Consider the following 21,467-nt stretch of genomic DNA (forward strand, 5'->3'; position numbering starts at 1 on the left):
AGCGGCCACGCGCACGCCCAGGCCCGCTGTGTGGATGGCCGAGTGTTCTAAGTCGCTGCGTTCAAGTCGCAGTCTCTCCTGTAAGCGTCGGTTCGAATCCTTTACTAACAAATGCCTCCGGGCTATCGGAGCCTTCTAGTGCCTTCCAGTTGTGCTTTTGTCTTCGTTCTCTCAGCCTACCACTGTCCTCATCCTCTTTTTAGCCCACGGTAGCTCTGCGGCCTTGTGGACCCGACAACACCTAACGCACTCCCAGCACCTCCACTCCAAGCCGTGGCAGGCAACCTTCTCCCTCTCCCTGGACAGAGCTGCTAGCCGCATTTTTGCGAGCGCCCACTCGAGGCCTTCGACGTCCCGTGTCTTCCGTTTCGGACGCTTGCCTCAGCCCCCAACACCAGTGGCCGGGGCAGCGCCTCTCCCTGCCGCGGCTGTGGCCATGCGCAAACGCCCCCGCCTGTGTTTGGACTCTCCAGCAGCACTGCTTACCCCGTGACGCCCCTCCCTTCTGACCACCCATCCCTTCTTTCCTCGTGAGGTGCTGGTGCTGCTGGTGCTTGTGGTCTTGGTGCTGGTGCTGCTGGTGGTGGCCTCTGGTTCTGGTGTTGTGTGGGCGCTGATGCTGCTCTTTGTTGTAAAGGGGGTGGTGGTGGGCAAGGGTGTGGTGAGGTGGGGGTTAGCGGTGAGGGTGGTGGTGTTTGTGTTGAGTCCTGGCACCCTCAGCGCTGGAGGTGACTGCAGAAGGTTTGGGAGAGTGATCTACAACAACAACAAGATCTACAAGATGTGGTGCTCCTGTGGTCCTGGTGGTTCCCAGTCTAGTGGTACTGGAGGTGGTAATGATTTAGTTTGTGATGGTCGTCGATTGCCACTGCTTCGGGCAGGAAATTGGTAGGCAGTTGGGAGGCATCTACACATCATGGTCGTGTTTTTTAGGTAGCTGGTATTCACTTACTGGGTTCCACATTTTAGCACATGCTTGGGACTTTCTCGCTTAGTTTATTGTCCTAACACTTCTGAATTAGTGCCATTCATTTAACATATATACATATATATATATTTTTCTTACTATTTTTCTTTTTCTAAATTATATGGGATGAAATGACAAATCTGATATGTCTATTTTCAGAATTGTGACAATCTTTGTACTTAACAAAAGGCCTGTTGCCCATCTAGCATGAAGCCACTATTATATCACTGGCTTTTTATTTCATTTATTTACTTATTTTTTGGCCACGCTGCAGGGTTTGTGTGATTTCAGTGTCCCACCATGGGTTAAATCCTGGCCAAGGAAGTGAAAGCCCAGAATCCTAACCAGTAGATCACCGGCTTTTTATAAAAGGAAAATCTTTACTGGGAGGTTCATGGCAAGGAGATAACTTTAATCTGTCTCCTCATTTTGCAATTAAGCCAAACCTTTAGAAAAAAATTTTTTATTGAAGTAGAGTTGACTTTTTAATTGAAATATAATTGAATATATAACTAAAAGAATAGATATGTATTCTTTTTCAGATTCTTTTCCATTATAGTTCATTACAAAATAATGAAACGAGTTCCCTATGCTATACAGTAGGTCCTTGTTGTTTACCCTTTTTATAGACAGTAGTGCGTACATGCTGATCTTGATGCCGAAAGCACAGCTTCTCTGTACACCAGTGCCGAATCAAATCTCGGAGACAGAGTTTTGGGTGAAGTAGAAAAAGATAGGTTTATTACTTTGCCAGGCAAAGGGGGACACAGTGGGCTCCTCCATCAAAAAGCTATGTGGGGGCTTCCCTGGTGACGCAGTGGTTGAGAGTCCGCCTGCCGATGCAGGGGATAAGGGTTCGTGCCCCGCTCTGGGAAGATCCCACATGCCGCGGAGCGGCTAGGCCCGTGAGCCATGGCTGCTGAGCCTGCGTGTCCGGAGCCTGTGCTCCGCAACGGGAGAGGCCACAACAGTGAGAGGCCCCAACAGTGAGAGGCCCGTGTACTGCAAAAAAAAAAAAAAAAGCTATGTGTACCCACTTGGAGAGGATAGTGAGAAGTTTTACAGTAATGTTCAAATAGGGTATTATCAGTTCGTGGAGATTCTTCTGATGGCTTGGTGGTAAGGTAAGTAGAAGTTAGCATCATCAACCTTCAACTGGTCCAGGGTCTACATGCTTGTGGGCAGCATACCATCATTAATTTCTCCCATCTGGTGGAGGTTTCAGTATCTGCAAAGTAGCTCAAAGATATTGTTGTATGTGTTAGTTGATGGGCAACCAGGACCTTGCCCCAAGGCTGCAATATTGTTTCTCTTGACAGTTTGTTTCTCCCTGGTCTTGCATCCCCTCCCTTTCCTAATTAACGATGCTTGAATCTGCCAGTTGGAACTTAGGGAAGGTCCTGGAGGCTGAATGAAGGCTATTTCCTGTAATCAAAGACATGGGGGACACAGAAAGGCTTTGTGCCCAGGAGCCCCACAGGGCCCTGCTTGGTATCAACCTCAAACTCTCAATTTATCCCTCCCCGCCTTTCCCCTTTGGTAACCGTAAGTTTGTTTTGTATGTCTGTCAGTCTGTTTCTGTCTTGTAAGTTCATTTTAGATTACACACATTTTAGATTACGTGTATATGTGATATTGTATGGTATTTGTCTTTTTCTTCTGAGTTACTTCCCTTAATATGATAATCTTTAGGTCCATCCCTGTTGCCACAAATGGCATTATTTTATTCTTTTTTATGGCTGAGTAATATTCCATTGTGTATATATACTACATTCTGTATCCATTCATCTGTCAATGGACACTTAGGTGCTTTCATGTCTTGACTATTGTAAATAGTTGAGATTCAGCCAACTTTTATGAATTAGGGGAAGGTTAGTTGGTATATGCTGATGGCACAAGTTTTGAATGGAGGAATTTGAAACTTGGCCATTTATGGTAAAATATAGTAAATGGGTCTTCAGCACTGGATTTTCCTGGACAAGGGACCCTTTTCTCTGAAAGAGTTCCGGCATTCAGGTTACCTTCATGTCCACCTCCTTTGGTTCCATGGTGGGGGAGGCGGGGATAACCTTTTGTTCCAGGTGTTGTTTGAGGTCAAAGTTTTCTTCTTTGCTCATGCCTTGGATGCATGACTTGCAGTTTGTTTGTCTCTGAAAACCAACTTAGTATCTTGTTGCAAACAGGACAGGGCTAGTTTTTGGCTGGTTCTGAGATTACATATTCATAGAAGAATTTCAAATAGACAATCCCTATGTGAACATGTTCAGTCTCACTAAAAATCTATGAAATGCTGATTTAAAAAAGCTTGTGATATTTTAAATATCTTTTCCCATTTCATATGAGCACTTCATAGAAATAGCAAAAGTGAAAGAATTTTACCATAAACACTTGTGTAGTGGCTTGAATAGTACCCCCCTTTAATTAATACCCACTTGGAACCTCAGAATGTGAGCTTATTTGTTATAGGGTCTTTGTAGATGTAATAAGTTAAGGTTCTTGAGATAAAATCATTCTGGACTTAGGGTAGGCCCTAAATCTAGTAACTGGTGTCCTTATAAAAAGAGGAGAGGACACATAGAGACACACAGAGAGAAGGCTGTATAAGATGGAGATGAAAGCAGAGATTAGAGTTACATTGCCACAAGCAAAGGAATTCTGGGAGTCACCAAAAGCTAGAAGGAGGCAAGGAAGGATTCTTCCCTAGAAACTTCAGAGGGAGCATGACCCTGCTGACACCTTGATTTCAGACTTCTAGGCTCCAGGGCTGTGAGAGAATAAATTCCTGTTGTTTTAAGCCACTTGGTATGGTAGTTTGTTAGGGCAGCCCTGGGAAACGAATGCAATTTGCATACCTACCATCTAGGTTTTCCAATTAACATTCTACTTTATCACATATTTGTCTATTTATCCAAACTTCTAGTTTGTGATATTTTTAGACTTATCAGATATTGTCAATATTTGGCATTGCAATGTTCCTGAGGGTCTGAGGGGATGATCAGTATTATGCACTTTGTTGGAAGTAAAATTATTCTACCAAGGTTTTAGAGAAAAATTTGGATCTATCTAAATTTTAAATGTTTATTTTTTTTATCAAACAATTCCACTATAGGAATTTATCTTTCCCAAATATTTGCACTAGTGGACAAGGTTGTATGTTTCTTGCTTTATTATAGAAACTAGGAAATACCTCACGTGTTCATAGTTAAGAGCCTGTTTATGAAATACATAACACAATGTAGCTGTTTGAAAGAGTGAGTAGATAAGTATATATGTCAATTATACTTTTGTGGTAGTCAGCTTCCAAGACAGCTTTTTTTTTTTTTTAGCATCTTTATTGGGGTATAATTGCTTTACAATGGTGTGTTAGTTTCTGGTTTATAACAAAGTGAATCAGTTATACATATACATATGTTCCCATATCTCTTCCCCTCTTGCGTCTCCCTCCCTCCCACCCTCCCTATCCCACCCCTCCAGGTGGTCACAAAGCACCGAGTTGATATCCCTGTGCTATGCGGCTGCTTCCCACTAGCTATCTACCTTACGTTTGATAGTGTATATATGTCCATGCCTGTCTCTCCAAGACAGATTTTAATGATCTTCACCTCCTGGCTTCCAAACCCTCTGCAGTCGCCTCCCACACTATGTCAGGGTATGTCTATGTCAACAGAATATAGCCAAAATGAAGGTATGTCACTTCCAACATTAGGTTACAAAATACTATGGCTTTCATCTTGGGTGATCTCTCTCTCTCTCTCTCTCTCTCTCTCTCTCTCTCTCTCTCTCTCTCCTCTCTCTCTCTCGCATAACCTTCTTTGGGAGAAGCCAGCTGACATTTTGTGAGGATACACGGGCAGCCTATGGGGAGACCTACGTGGTGAAGAAGCAAGGCTAAGCAGGTAAGCAGCCACCTGAATGAGCTCAGAACTGGACCCTCCAGTCCAGCTGAAGCTTCAGATGACTGCAGACCCAGCCAACAGCTTGACGGCAACTTCATGAGGACCTTGAGGCAGAACTATGCAGCTAAGTTGCTCCTGGATTCCTGACCCTAGAAACTGTGACATAATAAATGTTGTTTTAACTTGCTAGGTTTTAGTAATATGTTATGCAGCCATAGGTAACTAATACAAATAGTATGTTAAAAAAGTAAATTATACCATAGTGTAATCATATAATGGTAAATCTTATATATACATATACATTTTTTCATATAAATTCTTGAAATTCATAACATAATATTATGGTGAGTAGGTATAATATAATAATGTGGTGAGTAGATCTTATGTCATTTGTCCTATTGTATTATTTAAATTTTTATAATTAACTCTTATAATTGATGTGTAATTGAGCTTTATTGGTGTATAATTGATACACAGTAAAATGTACACATTTAAAGTGTACAGTATAAGTTTTGCCATACAGATCCATCACTACGATCAAGATAATGAACATATTATCACCCCCCAAATTTTCTCCTTCCCCTTTTTAATCACATCCCTCCCCAGGCAACAGTTAATTTGCTTTCTGTCACCATTGATTAGTTTTCATTTTATAGGACATAACTGTCCAATAATATTTCTGTGATAATGAAAATGTCTTATATCTGCATTGTCCAATATGGAGCCACTATCACATGTGGCTATTGAGCTCTTGAAAAGAGGGTTATCTAAATTGAGAAATCCTGTAAGTGTAATACACACTGGATTTCAAAGACTTAATGTGAAGACAAGAATATAAAATATCTCATTAACATTTTATACTGATTATATACTGAAATGATACTATACTGGATGTATTGCATTTATGTATTGAATTGTGTCCCCCCCGCTCAAAAATTCATATGGAGAGGTCCTAACTCCCAGTACTTCAGAATGTGAATTTATTTGGAACTAGGATATCTATTTCCTATGTAATTAGTTAAGATGAGGTAGAGTGGACCCCTAATGCGATAGGCCTAACATCCCTTTTTTTTTTTGGCTGCACCACACGGCATGTGGGATCTTAGTTCCCCGACTAGGGGTCCAGCCCGGCCCCCTGCATTGGAAGTGCAGAGTCTTGACCACTGGACCACCAGGTAGGTCCTAGCATCCATATTACAAAGGGAAAGTCAGATACAAACACACACACAAACAGAGGGAGAACACAGGTGAAGTTTGGAGTTATGCAGCCACAAGCCAAGCAACTATTAGAACCTAGGAAAGAGGCCCAGAACAGATCTTTCCCTAGGGCTTTCAGAGGGGCCATGGCCCTCCTTGACACTTTGATCTGACTCCTAGCCTCTGAAATGGAAATAATAAATTTCTGTTGTTTAAATTACTCAGTTTGTGGTACTTTTTTTACGGCAGCCCTGAAAAACTAATACACTAGGTTAAATAAAATATTAATTTTACCTGTTCCTTTTTACTTTTTTAAAAATACTCCTTCTTGAAGAAGGCCCTCTCTCTTCCCTTTTCAAATACCCTATGGAACTAATGTATGGGTTTCTGAAAAATTATGCAATCCCATTTAAGATGAAAGTAAACATACTCCTTTATCGTGTAATATGGTGCCTAAGGTGGTAGGGGCCCACAGGGGAAACCTTCCACGGTGAAGGCAATGAGAATGGAGTCTGGCTCCAAATACCTGTGATGGAAGGGACACTTTTTCCTGCACTCTTAACTCTGGAGGGTGCAATTGTTACCAAGTCCAAGCTCACTGCTCGCGGCAGCACAGGCCGATGGATCAGAGACCAGGTGTTGAGGCAAGGAATATGACTTTATTCGGAAAGCCAGCAGACCAGGAAGATGGCAGACTAAAGGCTCAAAATAACCATCTTATCAGGGTTTGGATGCCAGTTTCTTTTATAGCACAGAGAGGGGGAGGAGATGAGGAAGTAAATAAAGAGGCCATAAGTTTTGCAAATATCCCCTAGAATGGCTAGCATCTGGGAGGGGATGTGTTCATTTCTTCTTTCTTGCAGGCCATCACAGGTGGACAGGGTCCAGATGTTTCCCTGAACAAAGGCACTTTGGTTTAACATTCAGGCAGATGGGCTCAGGCAGCGGGGCAGGGTTCCCCAAGGCAGCCCGTTATGTACTGACAGTATCCTTTTAGTGAACAAAAGCAACAGGAAGCAAAGGAAGCAAAGGTTAAAGTGCAAGAAACAGATACCACATATAGTCAGATTTGGCTAGTCCCTGTTACAAACTGTTGCAACATGAAGAACTGTGAGGAGAACATCACAGTCAAGAATTACAGTGGAGGTGGACAGTAGCACAAAAATCTGGGAGAGTAAATCATTTTTTTGGCTTTTTCTCTGAATTTTTTGTTTTGTTTTTGGTTTGAAGAAGAAAATAACTTTTCTAATCCTATTTTGTTTAGGCGCATATCCAAAGGAATGAGGTGAGCCCTCAGTACAACTGTAAGTTAAAAGCTTTTTATTTCCATCCTTCCAACCCTTCCCTGAGCTCCCTTCTCCCTTCGCACTGGCTCCCTCCCTAATTGCCTTGAGTTCCCAGCACTCTGGGTCTATGTCCCCTCTGATGAAACTACTAGCTTGAGAAGCTGATTCTCTCTAAGGTGTGTCATTAGACTGTGTCCTCAACTAGAAAAAAATGTTGATTTAAAGAAAACAAAACCCACGCCTACTAGATTAAATAAAAAAGACACTCAAAGACAGAGAACAAAGTATGATGTGAGCTAACTGAAAGCAAAACTGGAAGTGTTTTGGGGAAGCCAGAATTTGAAGACATGACCACTCATCTGCTTTTCTCTCTACTTCTCTCCAATTTCAAAATTAATCAATCCCGATTCTCTTTTGCTTTCTCACTGTCTACCCTTTCCTTCCTCCCTTCTATCCTCTCTCCTTCTCTTAGACGGCTTGCTTTACTTTAACATGACCTAGCATGGTCTGACTCTATATGATCTTACAATTAAGTATCTGCCATCATCTAACTAAGGTCTCTGACCCTCAGTTAATTTCTAAAGACAGTCTAATTAGTCACTGGTCACTCACTGAACTCGCTCCTCCTTGGGCAATGATGGAACCTAGCCTGAACTGAGAGGGCTGGGAGAAATTAGGAAAGGATTTTGTCAACATGAAAGACCTAGGGCTGCCTCTTCTAGCTGCAAGCAAGGCAAGGGAAGTAGAGCGTGTATATCAGTTATGTATTGACATTATCTCATTATCTTATAATAGATACTATATTACCTATTTTTCCATATGTTATGGTTATTGTATCTGGATGTATAAACAATTAATGTAAAATTTATATATTTGTTATTTCATAAATGCTAGAGGGATCATCTCCATCAAGGATGGGATGATTTTTCACTTTTTACTTTTGTAAATGTGGCTTCTAGACAATTTGAATTTATATATGTGGCTCACATTCCATTTCTACTGAACAGCACTGCATTAGAGGTATATTTAACAACAAATTTGTCTTGTCAGGTTTACCGGGAAACTGTTTCTTCTTCTCCAAGCCCTTTATCTGGTGATGCCTATCTATTCCATGTCCCTAGTTAATATGGAATGACAATCTCTAATTAGCAAACAGTAATTGGTATTGCCTTTGGTATTCACCTAGAACTCTCTCCCATTTATCTGTAATTCAGCTCTCAAACTCTCAAGTCCTTTTGATGATCTATTTGGAAGAATTCTCTGATTTTGACACATGATACTCTTTCCTCAACACAATTTCTAATTTGCTCTTTAATCTATGAACCTTCAGCCATAGACACTTTTTTTTTTTTTTTTTTTTTTTTTGTGGTATGTGGGCCTCTCACTGCCGTGGCCTCTCCCGCTTGTGGAGCACAGGCTCTGGACGCGCAGGCCCAGTGGCCATGGCTCATGGGCCCAGCCGCTCCGCGGCATGTGGGATCCTCCCAGACCTGGGCATGAACCCGTGTCCCCTGCATCGGCAGGCGGACTCTCAACCACTGCGCCACCAGGGAAGCCCCAGCCATAGACATTTTTGCTGTCAACATACCCACAGCCATCCATCCATCCTGATCCCAAAGGATCCATATCTATTGAGCTAACTTGCTTGATTTTACTACTATGAGAGGTGAACTAAACAGATGCTATATTATTAAAAAAATCAGTCGATCAGTGGAAACACTGACATTGTTCTATGAGTGTAGGGAGCATCTTAATACCAATTACTCTCGTGGTTCTGTAGGTAAATATCATCTTGACTGTACTCAATGGTGTTAAACTTCAGGGATTAAATTATTCATTTATGAATTGGTGCAAATGCAGTAATCCTCTTTAAGTAAATTTCTGCCTGCAAGACTTCCTCATTGCATCTCCTACTGAAAGAAAATATAAGACACCTAAACGTTGGGGGAATATTCTCCCCAACCACCAACATCATTTTATTTTATTAAAAAAATTTTATTTTTGGCTGCACCACACGGCTTGCAGGGATCTTAGTTCCCTGACCAAGGATCGATCCCAGGCCCACTGCAGTGGAAGTACAGACTCCTAAACACTGGGCCGCCAAGGATTTCCCTTCCCAATATCATTTTAGAGAAGTTGACACTGAGCATTCTTTCTGACAATTATTAGATAATTACTAATTGAGGCCATTCAGTTGATTTAGGGTAATAAAATCTGATGCTAAATAAATGTGAGCATTCTTGTCCTCAGCCTGGGAATCACATTGAAGAGAAAGCAGAATCTGGAGCCTGATTTGGGTAAAATTGGAAATGAGTTAATGCTTATCTTCATTAACATATAGGCTAATGAACAGGAAGATCTGGTTAGGACAGGAAGAACTCTTAAGAATAGAACAGACAGGGACTTCCCTCGTGGTCCATTGGTTAAGACTCTGTGCTCCCAATGCAGGGGCCCATGTTCGATCCCTGGTTAGTGAACTAGATCCCGCATGCCACAACTAAAAGATCCCACATGCCGCAACTAAAGATCCCTCATGCCACAAGGAAGATCTTGCACGTGGCAACGAAGATCCTACGTGCCACAACTAAGACCCCGCACAGCCAAATAAATTAATTAATTAAAAAAATAATAGAAGAGTCAAATAAATCAATGGAACAGAACAGACAGCCCAGAAATAGACCCACGTAATATAGTCAACTGATCTTTGACAAAGAAGCAAAGGGAATACAATAGAGAAAAAATAATCTCTTCAAAAAATAATGCTGGAACAACTGGACATCCACATGCAAAAAAAAAAAAAAGATTCTAGACACGGATCTTACACCCTTCACATAAATTAACTCTAAATGGATCATAGACTTAAATGCAAAATTATAAAACTCCTAGAAGATAACAAAGGAGGAAAATTTAGATGACCTTGAGTATGACAATGGCTGTTTAAATACAACACCAAAAGTATGATCTATGAAAGAAAGAATTGATAAGCTTGACCTTATTAAAATTAAAAACTGCTCTGCACAGTCACTGTCAAGAGAATAAGACAAGCCACACACTGGAAGAAAATATTTGCAAGTCATATCTGATAAAGAACCCCCTTACTTTACTGAGGACTGGAGAAGCAAAGAGCCTTGCCCAATACCACACAGCGGCAAAGCTGGGTCTAAAACCAGCTCTCATCTCTCCCCTCCTAACCTAGGTCCTCAGAGATAAATAACACTCTGCTCTTCATGTCCCTCACTTTGCCTTGGTGAGGCAGGAGATAGATGTGCTCCAGGCTAGACTTTACAACCAGCCTCCTGTCTATTATTTCTTGAGGCAGGAAATAGATGGACTCATGTTAGACATTTACAGCCAGCCTCCTAAACATACTTCAAGATAGAAATAACAACAGGAACAGGGTAAATAGCTGGACTTTGTCTCCTGTAGACACTTTAAGATAACAGTAATGGGAGGAGCAGAGAGGGGCTAAGCCCTGCTTGGGTAAAAGATCAAGAGGTCACATATTTCTCATCCTTGGGTTCAGGGAGACCTCAACTGCACATGTGCAGAAAGGCTCCTTGGGGGTCAAAAGGGAGGAGACGCGAGACCATAAAAAGTTGTGGCTAGCTCTCCCAAAGGCCCTTGCATTGAAATCCACCTTGGCTTAAGGATATATGCGCACTTTAGGGAGGGCCCTGAGGCAAATCAGCCATGAAGTCAAAACAAGACTATTGGCCAGAGGAAAACAAAGACCCGGAAGACTGCTCCCTTATAAATGATCTAATTCCAGGCTTCCCTGGTGGCGCAGTGGTCGAGAATCCACCTGCGAATGCAGGGCACATGGGTTTGAGCCCTGGTCTGGGAAGATCCCAGGTGCCATGGAGCAACTAAGCCCGTGCGCCACAACTACTGAGCCAGAGCTCTACAGCCCGTGAGCCACAGCTACTGAAGCCCGCGCACCTAGAGCCCGTGCTCTGCAACAAGAGAAGCCACTGCAATGAGAAGCCCGTGAACCGCAACGAAGAGTAGCCCCTGCTTGCCACAACTAGAGAAAAGCTCTCCCACAGCAACAAATACCCAACACAGCCAAAGATAAATAAATAAATGATTTAAACTTCCCAAAGGTGCAACTTTTCTCTGAGCTCACCCATGCATCTGTCGGCACGTACGTACTCTGCTTTTCTAATAAATGCCTTACTTTCCTCTACCTTCTGTCTCCTTGGCAAAAAATGTTTTTCAAGGCAGAGAACGTGGGCCCAGACTTTAGCCAGTGGCCTTCATGGCCTAGTGGTTAAGATTTGGGGCTCTCACCACCGCGAACAGGGTTTGATCCCAGTCTTGCTTCCAACTGCTGCTTGCTGCTGCTCACTGCTGTCTCTCCAAGATCAATGGGTCTTTGCTTCTTGAGAAATAGCCCTTCCTTCTCTCATATTGTTTCTCTCTCCTCTCATCAAAAGTCTTCAGCACTCTGCTGTTCTGAAAAAGTGAATGGTGAACAAATTCACACTCTGAAGTTAATTATCCACCTAACTTAGGGTATTTGCCTAACTAAAGGTTGTTAAAGATGACAATGCTTTAACACAAAGACATGAATTCCCAAAGGAAGTTTTCAGGCTGGACTGTTGATGCTAGTGTGTGGACCTGGCTGAGCCCCTTCAAACCAGAGCTTCTATAATTCCGTCATTCTTTCTCCCCTCTTCCCTTCTGTGGTTGCCTTTCCTTCCAGACTTCCTCCTCCTTTGGGGTCAGCAGTTGATTGTAGTGTTGCCTAGGGTGTCTCAGTTGTTGAGGAAGTGGCTGTAACAAGGAAACCCTAGAAAGGACTGATAAAGCAATTACAGAGATCTGCTGAAAGGGTGGTCAGTATATTAAGAAGAGGAACAGAACCCAACCAAACAGAGAAAAGAGCACCTTCTGAATCAAGTGGCTAGAATCTGAGAGTGTCTAGAGCTGGAGTCACTTGAGTTTATAGCATTTATCTGTCCTTCCCAAAGTGGTTCCGTAAACACCAGTACCCACTGGAAGTGCTAACCAAAAACTGGGTTCACCTCTTGGTGGGTGTCAAGCCAAGACACAACCAAGCCAAAGAGCAGGAGAAGGAAGGATTCATTACTTACAGCAAATAAGGAGTCGTTCCCAAAGCAATGTCTCCCTGAACAGCCAAATTGGTTAAGTTTTTTTTTTAATTAATTTATTTATTTTTGGCTGCATTGGGTCTTCGTTGCTGCGTGCGGGCTTTCTCTAGTTGTGAGCGGCGGCTACTCTTCGTTGCAGTGCACGGGCTTCTCATTGCGGTGGCTTCTCTTGTTGCAGACCACAGGATCTAGGCACGCGGGCTTCAGTAGTTGTGGCACGCAGCTCAGTAATTGTGGCTTGCGGGCTCTAGAACACAGGTTCAGTAGATGTGGCGCACGGGTTTAGTTGCTCCTCATCATGTGGGATCTTCCTGGACCAGGGCTCAAACCCGTGTCCCCTGCATTGGCAGGTGGATTCTTAACCACTGCACCACCAGGGAAGCCCCAAGTTGGGTAAGTTTTAAGCTAAGGGTACATGCATATTCATGAAGGGGCTTGAGCAGAAGAGAATTCAGCATAGAATTGAGTCAAAGGTTGACAGAGTCCAGGCTTTAGTTGATTGAAGTCAAGAGGGTCAGAAAAGGTCAGCGTCTCTTAGGTTCCAGTTGATCTGGTGATTGAGCACTTCAGGATAAATCTTTACCTCTGAAACAGAACTAGGAGTCTTTACAGCTGATCTATTATCTTTGCTATTGTTACTTCTCTTGCCTAACAGTGGTTTGTTCCTGCATTCTTTTTTTTTTTTTAATTTATTTTTATTTATTTTTGGCTGCGTTGGGTCTTTGTTGCTGTGCACAGGCTTTCTCTAGCTGTGGTGCACGAGCTTCTCATTGTGGTGGCTTCTCTCATTGCGGAGTACAGGCTCTAGGCACGCAGGCTTCAGTAGTTGTGGCAGATGGGCTCAGTAGTTGTGGCTCACGGGCTCTAGAGTGCAGGCTCAGTAGTTGTGGTGCACGGGCTTACTTGCTCCACGGCATGTGGGATCTTCCAGGACCAGGGCTTGAACCTGTGTTCCCTGCATTGGCAGGTGGATTCTTAACCACTGCACCACCAGGGAAGCCCCTCCTGCATTCTTTTGTTCCTTTAAGACCATTAATTACTGAGACCTGTTCAAAGGCAAGCACTATGGCTAGGCTTAGGTCACAAAATGGCTTAGGCCAAAAATGGCTTAAGTGACAAAAGCCATGATTCTCTTTCTCTGGGGGTCCCCTACCCTTTCTGCTTATACAGAACCAGTGAAGTAGACTCTCCCAGCCTTTTAATAATAATAATGATAAAAACTAAAGTTATGCCAGGTTCTCTGTTAAGCATTGTTAAAAACAAGACAATAGGCTCAAAATGGAGTCACTTTTGCTAAGCCCCATGTCATGACACCAAAACTAATTGCAGTTTTGGCTCTCCCAGAAATGGATTCAGGAATCACCTGATCAGCACTAGTTAGGTAATCTGCCTGCCATCCCCTAAGGAGAGTAAACCTGCCATAAGCCATCTGCTTTTTGGGCTAATACAACTTCCTTCTTCCTGCTTCCTTCTGCCTATAAAAGTCCTTCATTTTGTACAGCTCCTCAAAACTCCTTTCTATCTGCTAGATTGGATGCATCCTGATTCATGAATCACTGAATAAAGCCAATAAGACATTTAAAATTTGCTGAGTGGGCTTCCCTGGTGGCACAGTGGTTGAGAGTCCGCCTGCCGATGCAGGGGACACAGGTTCGTGTCCCGGTCCGGGAAGACCCCCACATACCGCGGAGCGGCTGGGCCCGTGAACCATGGCCGCTGAGCCTGCGCGTCCGGAGCCTGTGCTCCGCAACGGGAGAGGCCACAGCAGTGAGAGGCCCGTGTACCGAAAAATAAAAAAATAAATAAAATTTACTGAGTTGAATTTTGTTTTTTAACAGGGTGATTCATGAATTTTCTCATTTAATCTTCATAACAGCATTATAAGGTAAGTACCAATGTAGTCTGCAATTTACAGATGAGGCAACAAATCTTAGAAAGAATGAATAATATATCTAAGATTACACAGCTGGTAGGGGATGGGGATTTTGATCTGAATCTCTGTCTTCAGAGTCCGTACTCTTAATCACTGGACTTTTCTGACTTTTGAATTACTTATACCTTTCCTATTTCCACACATATGCATTTTTTAAAAGATTTATTATTTATTTATTATTATTATTTTTGGCTGCATCGGGTCTTAGTTGCGGCTCGCAGGATCTTCATTGCGGCGCTTGGGCTTCTCTCTAGTTTTGGCGTGCAGGTTTTCTCTTCTCTAGTTGTGGCGTGCACGCCCCAGGGTGTGTGGGCTCCGTAGCTGTGGTGTGCAGGTTCCAGTGCGTGTGGGCTCTGTATTTTGCGGCACTTGGGCTCTCTTGCTGAGGCGCCTGAGCTCAGTAGTTGTGGTGCGCAGGCTTAGTTGCCTCATGGCATGTGTGATCGTAGTTCCCTGACCAGGGATCAAACCCGCGTCCCCTGCATTGTAAGGCGGATTCTTTACCACTGGACACCAGGGAAGTCCCCCAGACATATACATTTTAAATCAAGCTGTCCCTTTTAAAGAATTCTTCTTTCTGGACTTCCCTGGCATTCCAGTGGTTAAGAACTCCACACTTCCATTGCAGGGGGCATGGGTTCAATCCCTGGTCGGGGAACTAAGATCCCGCGTGCCAGGAATTCTTCTTTTTCACTGGCATATTTCAGTTTTGAATAAAGAGTGTGCCCTTGTATTTGTAATCATTTTGTTACTGAACCAAAAGTGTCCTCTCACCCACACGCAGTAAAGTCAATCTACTGACATCCTGTTGTGGTAAAGGAAAGTGTAGCATTCGTTGTAGGGTACCAAGCAAAGGAGTCTGGGACAGCTAGTGCTGAAAAAGCCTGGACTCCCTGATGGGTTTCAGGAAAACATTTTAAAAGACCAAGTGAGGGAGGGTAGTTGCAGGGTATGGGATCAGCTCATGCACAGTTCTCTGATTGGTAGATAATGAGGTAAAAGGGCAGCGTCACAGGGTTAACATTAACAGTCCTTAGGCTCCGGTAGGCCTGGGGGCTATGTGCCCATGGTCATCAAGTAGTTAACATCTTCCATTTGGTGGGTTTTTTAGCATCTGTAAAACAACTCAGGAAATGTGCGTCAGATACTGTTATCTAGGTACTTCAGAGAGGAGGTAAAGCAGAGGATATGGGGAAAGGTCTGTCCCAGGAAGGCCCCATACAGTCCTGCTCGTTACAATTCCCCCTTTTTCTCTGATACTCCTCAGTCGTGAGAACAGGGTGACAACTGCTCTTCTATTTCTTGCCAAATGGGGGCAAAGTCAGTTTTTCAGGATTAGAGGAGAGAAAGTCGTTGACTTTCATTTCAAAGAATTCCTGAGTCCCAAGTTTAGCATCAACACTTTGTATTACGAAAATACATTACCTCTGTTCTTGATGGCTTTGTCATGGCAGCTGGACAGACATTTGAAAACTACTAGAGATATTACAATTAGTATAATGATCAAAATACATCCTTGTAGCATTTCCCCAAGGAGCGTTCCTAGTTCAGATGGCAACCAGACCAATAAGTTATGGAGCGGGTCCTCTCTACGAATCTCTTGTAATCAAGCAGACTTTTGAATTATTCTATTTTTCTGGGTATCAATCTCTCCTGAGATATTAATACATATCTAAAGAATGTAGTGCCTTCTGCTGGGAGACTATAGCTTGAGCTGTGTTGTTTGTCACTACTATTTGTTTAGTCACTTTGTCACTAAAGTAAGAGAAAGGTTTCATAGTCACAAGAGGAGACCTTCAGACAATAAGGTTGCAGTTGGCAGCTGCTAGCAGATACTGTTTTGCGGATGGCTGGTTGTGTTCTTTTTTTTTTTTTTTGCGGTACAAGGGCCTCTCACTGTTGTGGCCTCTCCCATTGCAGAGCACAGGCTCCGGACGCGCAGGCTCAGCGGCCATGGCTCACGGGCCCAGGCACTCCGGCGGCATGCTGGATCCTCCCGGACCGGGTCATGAACCCGTGTCCCCTGCATCGGCAGGCGGACTCTCAACCACTGCGCCACCAGGGAAGCCCCTGGTTGTGTTCTTAAATCTGATACAGTTTGGAAAATTCAAGTTCTCAGCAATACATGAAAGTGCTTGAAATCACATCCACCTAGTTTTACACCGGTTGTCTGAACCATAGCTACCCCCATTTTGACTCTTCAATGCATTCCCCTCCTCAATCACCAAAGCAGATGTACAAGGTATGTTTAGTAAGCCACAAAACAGGCGACTCTGGTCAGTAAAATTTAAGTTAAACCATGATTAGATTGGTATGGTCACACAGATAGAAAATCAGAGGAGGTGTAGTCCAAAATTCTACTCCCATTCCCAGACGGAGGCCTCCAAACAGATTGGCCCAACTCTTGAAAGAGAACGGACCCAGAATGGCTCACAATGAGCCCAGAGTGGCTCAGTTCCTACAAGGGAATGAGCCCAGATGGAGTGGAGAGAAATTCGCAGCCTGCACAAGCTGGAGCAACTCACCCCCAAGTGAGGCAGAACGTGGACGGTAGCTCAGGACATTTCTCAACTCCAAAAAGCCTCATGCTGGGTGGCCAGCACTGGGTGGCCAGCACTGTCAGGAAGAGTGCCTTTGAGTTTCCCAGAGCAAAATGAGCTCCGGCAGCTGGTGGGGACTCAAGGGGCTGCCCCTGGCTGGAGTCAGCCTACCATGGGCACAGACTCCTGGGCTGGCTCACCAAAATTGTTACCAAACGCAAGTTCGTGTGCCTAACGGTGAGGCCAAACAAACTAAAACATCAGAGTTTGGAGCAGAGAAAGTTTATTGTAGGGCCAAGCAAGGAGAATGTATGGCTCATGCTAAAAAAAAAAAAAAAAAAAAAAGAGGAACTCTCTGATGGTTTTTGGGGAGAATTTTTATAGGCAAAATTTGGGGTGAGGGCTGCGAGGTGTATGACTTACTTCTGATTGGCTGCTGGTGAGGTGGTGGAAACAGGAGGGAAAGGGGCAGGGCACAACCTTTAAAAGAATGACATAACCATAGAACATGACAAAACTGCTTAGAACTAACTAGATCAAAGATGGCGGGAGATTCGACTTCCAGTAGACCTTGAGCCTCATTATATGCTCACTGTGATGCATAAGATAAATGACACACCCACCAGGGTCATGACAGTTCAGAGCTAACCATAAAAAGCCAAAAGTGGCCCAGCTTAGATCAATTCAGAGAACAGACTGGTGGTTGCCAGAGCTGGGGGGAAGAGACAATGGGGAGAAACTGCTTAATGGTACACGGCTTTACTTTGGACTGATGGAAATGATCTGTAACTAGATAGAGGGGGTGGTGGTACAGCACTGTGAATGTCCTAAATGCCACTGAATTGTACACTTTAAAATGGTTAATTTTATGTGATGTGAATTGTACCTCAATTAACAACTATAAAAAAATCAATATCCAACAAAGGAGAAATTTTCAGGATAAATAAATAAATAAAGCCAAAAGTGGGTAGTGGCTCAATTCCTGGAAATCCCTGCCCTTTCCCCCCTGAAATAGTTGGAATAATCCTCCCACTCATTAGCCTATGAAGTTACCAAGCCCATAAAAACTAACCACACCATATTTTGGGGCCTCTGGCCTTCTGAGATGGCCCACACTCTGTCTGTGCAGTACGCTTCTCTCTAAATAAATCCACTTCTTACCTATCACTTTGTCTCTCACTGAATTCTTTCTGCGATGAGACATCAAGAACCTGAGCTTCATTAAGTCCTGAGACCAAGTGTGTGATCTCAGTTGAAAAAACCATAGGTTCAAGTCCCAATCTGAGTGCACAGTTTCAGCAACAGGACAGTGTTCCTGTTGGAATCTTGGGCTCAGTCTGAAGTTACCGTCCTCCACCTGGATGGGGGCCTTAGTTCCTGCAGGACTCAAAGATACTGTTTTGTATTTTCCTTCAGGAGGAACCAGGACCTTGCCGATTCCTGCACTATAGTTTCTTGACTGCTCCTCCTTTGTTTCCGCATTCCCTCACTTCCCTGATTAGTTAAGTGTTTGAATCTACTCTTTGGAACTCAGTGAAGGTCTAGGAGGCTGAAGCCTTTTTTCTGCAAACAAGAAAGGGACACGGAAAGGATGTTGCACCCGAGAGGGCCCCCCAGGGTCCTGTTCATTTCACTTTTCTTTTAGAAACATCTCCTTGTAGTTTGTTCTTTCTTTACTCTTTTTCTCAGCTGTGATGGGCAGGAGAGACTCCTACTTATGTTTTGGTTTTGTATGGGAGGAAAAATAGTTTTCGCTCTACCCTTCTAGGGTGTTGGTTGAGACACCTGCTCCCCCCCCCCCGTCCCCCCCTCCCCCCTGGCCCCATAATAAAAGACAGATTAACAGGAGAAAAACAAACAGAATTTTGATAACATATATACCTCCTGTATACGCGGGAAATACCCAGGAAAACTGAGTGGCTCCCTGAAATGGTGCATCACCTTAAACACTATATTCTGCTAAAGACAGAAGAAAGGTTTTGGAAGAGGAGGAGCCAGTTACGGCAGGTTATCAGGAAAAGCACATTGAAGGGTAAGGTTGTTATGCAGATTTAAGTCTGTGTCTTCTCCATTGATAAGAATTTCTTGTGCTTTAGAGTCATCCTTCTCTTCCTGATGTATATAGCTAGATACCCATATAAATGGGAATTTCCCTTCTAAATGTAAGTTTCCCTTTCTGAGAGAAAATTCTGCTTAGTTTTCAGAGCTTTTCCAGTATCTGCTGTTTCTAAAAAATACAGCTCAAGATAATCCTTAAGTGAGAGAGGCATATTTTGGGGTGGCATAGTCTACTCCCTTCTCAACCAATTACAAAGAGCCACCTCGGCTTTTCTAAAATAATGCAAATACTTAACCTATAGCCAGTCAAATAATTCCCTTGCTTTGCTTCCATCTTTTCTCCAAAAAAGTCTTTCTCCAAGTTCCTATTTGTGGACCACTCCTAATCACTTCCAGTTTGGTGTGGCCCAAGTGGAATTGATTTTTGCTCAAATGAACTTTTAAAAAATTTTCATATGCCTCAGTTTATCTTTTAACAGTATTTTTTGTGTGCAAATGAAGGTATAGGGGTTCAGAATGAGCCTCCCCAAAATGTGCCCTTTTGTGTGAGAATTATTTTAAGCTAAAGGCAATTGAAACCGACCCTGCTGGGCCCTCCTGGGTATAAAAGCTTTTCCATGTCCCTTGTTTTTTGTTTGTAGGGAGAAGGCTTCAGGCTCCTAGAACTTCTCTAGTTCCAAAGGGCAGATGCAAGCAGTTTTTAATTAGGGAAGTGAGGGAATACAGAAATAAAGCAGTCAAGAAACAGTAGCTCAGCGATAAAAAAAAAACAGAGTCCTAGTTCCTCCTCAAGGGGTATACATAGCAATATGACACATATCTTTGAGTTCTTCTGCAGAAACTGATGCCAAAAACTCAGCCTTTGTGCACGGGCGCTGAGTCAAATCTTGGAGACAGAGTTTTGGGTGAAGTAGAAAAGAATAGCTTTATTGCTTGGCTGGGCAAAGGGGGACACAGCAGGCTCATGCCCCTCAATAGCTGTGTGTCCCAACTCAGGAGGATTTGGTAAGGAGTTTTATAGCCATGTTTCAATGGCAGGGTTGCTGATAAGATTAGGGTGTGCGCAGGGCCTGCACTCCTTTAATCTGGCCTCAGGTGGTCTCTGGATAAGCTTCTCTGGTTCTTGAGGCTATCAAACCATGAATTTCTCTCTGGAATGAGGTTCGCTTCATCAAGTAGCTCATCTTCCATTTGTTGGGGGTTTTAGTTCTGTAGAAAACCTCAAAGATACTGTTATGTGTCTCCCTTGAGATGGAACAGGACCCTGCCCCAAGGCTGCACTATTGTTTCTTGTCTGCTCCTCCCTTGTCTCTGCATCCCCTCCCTTCCCTGATTAGCAACTGTTTGAATCTGCCCTTTGGAACTCAGGGAAGGTCATGGAGCCTAGAGTCTATTCCCTACAAACAAGGAATAGACAGAGGACACAGAAAGGCTTCTTTGCCCATGAGCCCCACAGGGTCCTGCTTGGTTTCAAAACTAAGGTCCCAGGACTTCCCTGGTGGCGCAGTGGTTAAGAATCCGCCTACCAGTGCAGGGGACATAGGTTCAATTCCTGGTCCGGGAAGATCCCACATGCCGCTAGAGTAAGTAAGCCCGTGCACCACAACTACTGAGCCTGTGCACTAGAGCCCACGAGCCACAATTACTGAAGCCCGCGCGCCTAGAGCCGGTGCCCCGCAACAAGAGAAGCCGCCGCAATAAGAAGACCGAGCACCACAGTGAAGCGTAGGCCCTGCTTGCTGCAATACAGAAAGCCCACACGCAGCAACAAAGACCCAAGGCAGCCAAAAAACTAAGGTCCTCCACCCAGGTGGAAGATGGTAACTTCATGCTGAGCACAAGATTCCTGGAAGGCTACCCTATTACCTCACCATCCACCAATCAGAAGAAAGTCACACACCATGCAGCCTTCACCCCAAATTTTGCTTATAAAAACTTTTCCCCCAAAATTGAAACTGGAAAACCCAGTGTACCATATTCCTAGGGTAAGGTAAGCTGGCTAAAACCGAGCTGGAGGATTGTGATTGGTGTATGCTAGCTTACCTTGACAGGTGTTTTCTGTAAGTACAGGCTGCCTTAGGTTTAGATGTGAGGTGTGGGCTGGGCCACTGGGACAGCCTCCATATTAACGTAAATTAACTTTATTAATTCCACCCCCCTTTGATCACACTTTCAGTTGTACTAAGAGTGTTGATCAAACTTAAAATATTGCCATGACTCTGAGCTACTGCTTCTGTTTGATATTGGAATCAGGTTGGCTCTCTGACTGAACCCATAGGTTAGGATATTGAGGTCTCCGTCAAGTAATTAGCTGTTTCCTTAATCCCATTTTTGGCGTTCTAGTTGAAGGGAGGACATTTGTGTCGGAGATCATTTGTCTGGTCTCCCGCAGCTGACACATGCATTTAAAGCTTTTGAGAGAATGTAGACCACCAGGGAGACTATTAAAACGACTATAAGCAGAATAATTCCCAAC

This window comes from Phocoena phocoena, chromosome 1 (assembly GCF_963924675.1).
Source record: "Phocoena phocoena chromosome 1, mPhoPho1.1, whole genome shotgun sequence".
In the NCBI taxonomy this organism is placed as follows: domain Eukaryota; kingdom Metazoa; phylum Chordata; class Mammalia; order Artiodactyla; family Phocoenidae; genus Phocoena; species Phocoena phocoena.